This window comes from Miniopterus natalensis, chromosome 2 (assembly GCF_054644295.1).
Source record: "Miniopterus natalensis isolate mMinNat1 chromosome 2, mMinNat1.hap1, whole genome shotgun sequence".
Taxonomy (NCBI): Eukaryota; Metazoa; Chordata; class Mammalia; order Chiroptera; family Miniopteridae; genus Miniopterus; species Miniopterus natalensis.
The window spans coordinates 38094590-38100589 of NC_142082.1; positions in this window are offsets into that span (position 1 = coordinate 38094590).

Sequence of the window (6000 nt, forward strand, 5' to 3'; positions counted from 1 at the left end):
GAGAGAGGGAGAGATTGAGGAACGCTGACTGGTTGCCTCCTGCACGTGCTCCAATTGGGGATCAAACCCACAGCCTAGGTGTGTGCCCTGACTGGGAATCGAACCTGAAACATTTTGGTGCACACGATGACGCTCCAACCAGCTGAGCTACCCGACCAGGGCAGGAAGTATTTCTTGAGTAATTGAATAAATAAATGATTTTTAAATGATTCATTTTTCTGTGCCACAAGAGTCACTGGGGCTATAAAGACTGGATTATGCACAATTGCCATAGGTGATTTGAGGTCTGTGAGTAGTTTTTTCACTCTGTTGTTAGAGTTTCTCAAAGCTCAGTCCTAGGCCCTTCTCTCTTCTGACTCTAAACCCCCTCCACCAAAAGCCTCACCCATGCCCGTAGCATTAATATACCACCTATATGCCGTGACCCTTCGACTCTCCAACTGAACCTCTTCTCTCGTCTGTACCTGCATGTAACCAACTGCCTTACCAATATTTCTGTTTGTTTTACTACTGTCTCCAATTCAACATGTCCACAACCAAATTCATGCTCTTTCCTTTACGTGTGCTCCAAGTCAATGGCAAATCATCTGGAATCAAAATGACCACCCTTTGGTACACAGGCTGACACTCTAGCCACTGAGCCACTAAGCCAGAAACCTGAGAGTCATCCCTGACAATTCTTTCTCGCTCCTCATATTTAGTCCATTTTCAAGTCATATAGATTTTAGCTTCTAAATACTTCTCAAAACACTTTTCTTCCTATTAGTATGATAAGCTAAGGCACTTTGGTTCACAATTCACCCTCACCGGTCTCCCCTTCTCTGCATCTTTTAATTTATTCTACACCTTGAAGGCATATTCTTTTCACATATCTGACCATATCATTCCCCAACTTATAAGACTTCAGTGGCTTCTCAGTGCTTATAAGATAATGACCTAAATCCTAAACACAGCCCTCAAGGCCCTTCTCATGGCTACCTTGCTCTCCTCATTCTCTGCGCTATAGTCACACAGTCTTTTATTTTCTAGAATGTACCATACATATTGCCTTCTGCCTCAGGACCTTTGCATATACTATTTCCCTCTTAGAACACCCCTACCCTACACAATTCAACAAGTCAGTTTCTTCTCACTTTTCAGATCTCAGTTCAAATGTCACTTCTTCAGAGAAGTTCATTTATTTTTATTTATTTTTGTGTGTGGGGATCCTCCCCCAAAAATATTTTTTCCATTGATTTTTAGAAAAAGTGGAAGGGAAGGAAGGAAGGGGAGAGAGAGAGAAACATTGATGTGAGGGAGGATTGCCTCATCGATTGGTTGCCTCCAGCATGCACCCCGGCCAGGGCCAGGGATCAAACCTGCAACCCAGGTACTTGCCCTTGACTAGGAATCAAACCTGCCACCCTTCGGTGCACAAGGTGACACTCTAACCACTGTGCCACATCAGCCAGGGCCAGAGAAGATCTTGACCCCATCCCACCACTATATCAAATCATTCTCTTATACAGCTCTTCCTCTTCTAGGACCATCTACCTTCATTCCATGGCATTTTAGCTGTTTTCAAATACATTTATTTGTCTGCCACATGATTAATTTCCTCCTTCTTTACTAGACATATTTTGCAAATGGCAGTAATGATGGTTTTACTTATCATTCTAACTCCATTGGCTAGCACAGTGCCTGGCACATACTGAACACTCAATAAATATTTGCTTAATGACTAAATCTAGACTTTCTGAATACTCTTACTCTGCTCTCTACAGAGACAACTTTTGCTCTACCTTGATATACTCATATTAGGAAGAATGGCATTCCCATTTTTGAAAAAAGACAGCTCAATCTATATTTGAACAAAGAAGTTAATAAAGTCTTTCTGCATTTTAAGGATGCCTGTGTATTGTGTCCTAAGGTCTCCTTTTCCTTTTTGATAGCCTCTTGTGTCTCGGATGTATAATTTGCTCCTGTAAACTCTCCAAAATCTCTCACCCATTCTTCTAGCAGCAGCCCAGTGTGAATATCACTGGAGAACTGGATATTAAGTTATTACTGTATCTCCAATAACCTCTAGGGGGCACCAAAAATAATAGCTATTTCAGCAAAGCCCTCTAAGGGAATTTGCTCAGTATTCACAAAATAGCAAAAAGGAAGCAAGCTTGCATAACACAATACTCTACAGAGTTCTACGTATAAATACCCCTTTGCTGTGTTCCGAGATAAGGCAAGAGTCCACTCTCCCTGTTGGCTCAGGTTAAAGGCCTCTCCTCGACTCCTTACAGCTGCTCAAATTCTGTCCCTGCATCGTCCATCTCTATAGAGCAGTGATTTTCATCCTACGTGTCGTAAGAGATAAACTGGTGGGCTGCAAGAATTTTTAAAACATGCACTTACCTGACTGTTTAGGCATGGGCACTGACATCTTTTCCCTTAGATTGTCAAATAAAAAAATGACAACAGCCAACACAACAATAGCCGTCCAGTGGGAATGAGTCAAAATTACCATGCTGCTACAGATACACCAGATTTACAACGGGGCTGCGAAGATACTGTATATATTCTATTTTTTCCAATCCTCACCGGAGGATAGGTTTTATTGATTTGAGAGAGAAAGAAAGGGAGAGAGAGAGAAGAAACATCCATGTGAGAGAGAAACATTGATTGGTTGCTTCCTAGACTCATCCCGACAGGATCCTGAACCCGGAACCTGGGTATGTGCCCTGACTCAGAATTGAACCCGCAACCTTTTGATGTGTAGGACGACACTTCAACCAACTGGGCCACCCAGCCAGGGATATATATTCACTTTTAAGCATTAACTATGCCATATATGCAAAAGTGTATCTGAAAGATAGGTAGTTTAAGAAATAAAATATGATCTGTATCCTTGAAGCCCCGTTATTCCCTCCTAAATTTCTGTTCTTTTCCATCTCTTCAGAGAGGTATAAAGTTCACTTCTTACAATATGATTTCACTTATATGCACAACCTAAGGAAGAAAACAAACTAACAAAGTGGAGACAGACTGATGGATACAGAGAACAGACTGAAAGCTGTCAGAGGAGTGGGGGTTGGGGGCTGGGTGAGAAGGTTGAAGGGATTAAGCAAATTAAAAAAAACTTAAGGACACAGACCACAGTGTGGTGATTGCCAGAGGGAGGGAGAGATGGGAGCAGATAGAAGAAGGTAGAGGGAGGATGATAAATGGTGATGGAAGGAGACTTGACCTGGGGTGGTGAGTACACAATACAACATACAGGTGATGTATTGTAGAATTGGACACCTGAAACTTGTATAATTTTATTAACCAATATCACCTTAATGAATTCAATTTTTAAAATTTCCTATTTTCTTTGTTACGCATACATATATCTCTCAACAACATATTGCTTTGTTTTATCTGTTTTTTAACTTTATGGAAGGGGATACATCCTGTACATTTTCCTCTGTGATTTGCATTTTCACTAATCAATGTGTTTTTGAGATTAATCTATGTTGATCTATACAGCTATTACTTATTCATTTTCTCGGGGATCCTATTATTTCTTCCAAGCAATGTCTCATATCAAAATTTCTCTTCTTGCTTCTTGCCAGAGGGCACAGGGACAATATAAAAACTGAAAAATGTGTAGAGCCACAAGTATCTATTTTTTTCCACAAGGGAAATATGGAAACCACCTCTAATTATTACCTCAGGTTACTTACATTTTCTGATTCTGTAATAATTTGCATTTTATGACTCTCTTAATTTAAGACAAAGATAACAGCATGGTCCCCCCCTTTCAGTCACATGAAAATCTTTAGAATGACAGTTTTTCTGTCTTTCACAGCCACACAAATTTATTGTATAAAAGCATTTTCCAAATGGACGAGCACCTAATACAATTTAGATATTGAAATACAACAGTACCCTCTAAATCATTTCTTGATTAGTTTTTATCTTGTTTATGTTGACTGTTGCAATTTGTTATTATTAATGTTACCTTTCAATGCTGTATTATGGGAAGAAAATTTTACCCACAGAAGAGCTTTAAAAAATATATGAGTTATAAGAGAAGATGCATGTAAAACACTGTATTTGACGAGCCAGGCATGCATTGTTCCATAGTCGTTTACTGAGCATCTGCTGAGTGTGCTGACCTAGGATCTGGGTGGTACACAGGGATGAATAGTAGGGGATCCCTTCATGGGGTGGGGGGGCCTCACACTCTCTCGGTAGAGACAGACCCATTCATGTGGCTGTAATACAAGGCTCTGGGTGGTGAGGGACTTGAAAGAGCTGCAAACAAAATATCGAAATAGTAATTAAGAGGAAAATCATTTCCAGCCAGAGAATCAGAGACGGCTTTAGAGGAAAGATGCCATTTCGACTGTGGAAGATGAGTTGATGGCCTAGTGAAGTGGAAGCGACAGAGGATGTTAAGGCTGAGAAAGTGCAAGCACGAAAGTGCCGAGGTAGGAAGGCGAAAGTGCAGGAAGCCGTGAGTAGTCTCATTTGGCTGCAAAAGATAATTTCGAGGAGAGTAAAGGAAGTGATTCCTATATTTTTAATAATTTTGTTCACATTGTTTTTCTCCGCATCTTAGAGGGTCAGCTCTGCTCTTACCTAATGTTCAGCCACATGTGTTGACATAACAGATGCTCCCAAGCGCACAAACACACACACGTGCAATCTGACCTTTTCAGTAGTTTGGCTGGAAATAAATATGGGGATTACATTATGCATCCAATAGCAACAAATCTTTCTTAGACATTTCCTTTTCTCCAGAAGTCCCATGTAACATTTAGCTCCACACTTCTGCAGACCTCCCCATCTAAACCCACCCTCTCCTTCCCATCAATTAGATGTTTCCTTCTGAATGTCTGCTTTCCTTTTTATCATGAAGAGCCATCTGGTTTTCAGTTTCCCCAGTGTTTCATCCCACCCAGCAGCAGAGAAAGCCTATTAGCTTCAGAGAAAAAAGAAAAAAGGAATATAAGGAAGAAGAAGAGAGGGGATGTGGAGATGGAAAAGGAAAAGAAAAGGGAGGAAGGAAGGAAAGAAAGGAAATGAAAAGAGAGAGAAAGAAAAGTAAATAATTTTTCCCTAGAAAGATGGTAGAGCAAGGATACAAAAACTTACACTTTAAATATTCTCTCAACAATCACAAAACTTGATTTAACCTCTAGCATTCAGACAATGTAGATGAATTGGAGGTCATCAGAGACCTCTTATCAAGCAGCAGGTTGACATTATGACTTCAACACCGGTATCATATTTTCATTTTTCAAAATTTTCCACTAACTATCTCTACTATCATCCTGGTTTGTTTAAGCTTGATTCCTACCACTTCATTTGTAATAGCCTTTGCTGCCCATTGCTTTCTACCACATACATCTCCTCCTGTTGATTTTTCCCATGGGTGACATAGTCAGGCAGACCATGTTTTGAATATTCATGGCTCAACCTGTGCAATGAAAACATAGGCCATGTAAAACAGCTGTCAACAATGCTACAAAATTCTGTTTCTTGGATTAAGACCATAGGATGCACCTGCAGGTAAATGTTATTGCATTCTTTTTTCCTTTGCGTACTCCTATTAAGCAAAGAGATATTGTAGTCATTGATTCCCATAAACTCTGTTAATAACCAACAGCATCAGGTGCATGCAAGTAGAAGGTGGTTAAGCACAACCTGCTACTGCCAAGAACAGTTCCCTGGAGCCTCTCCTACCTAATCGTTTACTCTTACAAATACACAAGACAAGAAAGTGAGTGCAGAACTCTAGTAAAACCCACGGGGGCAGAAAGTAATAGGAAACTCAACTGCTTAAGCTTCCTGGATCTCTGGAGAAAAATAACTTCTAAACAATTACAGTATATTTTGTTAGCATCATCTTCTTAGCCAAGGAATAGAATAGGTTTTGATTAATAAGCAAAAGAGAAAGCAGAAATGGTAAAATTAAAATAGCAAAGTTTGCATTAAATTATTGATTAAATAGTGGTCTATTCCTTTTTCTAAGATTAG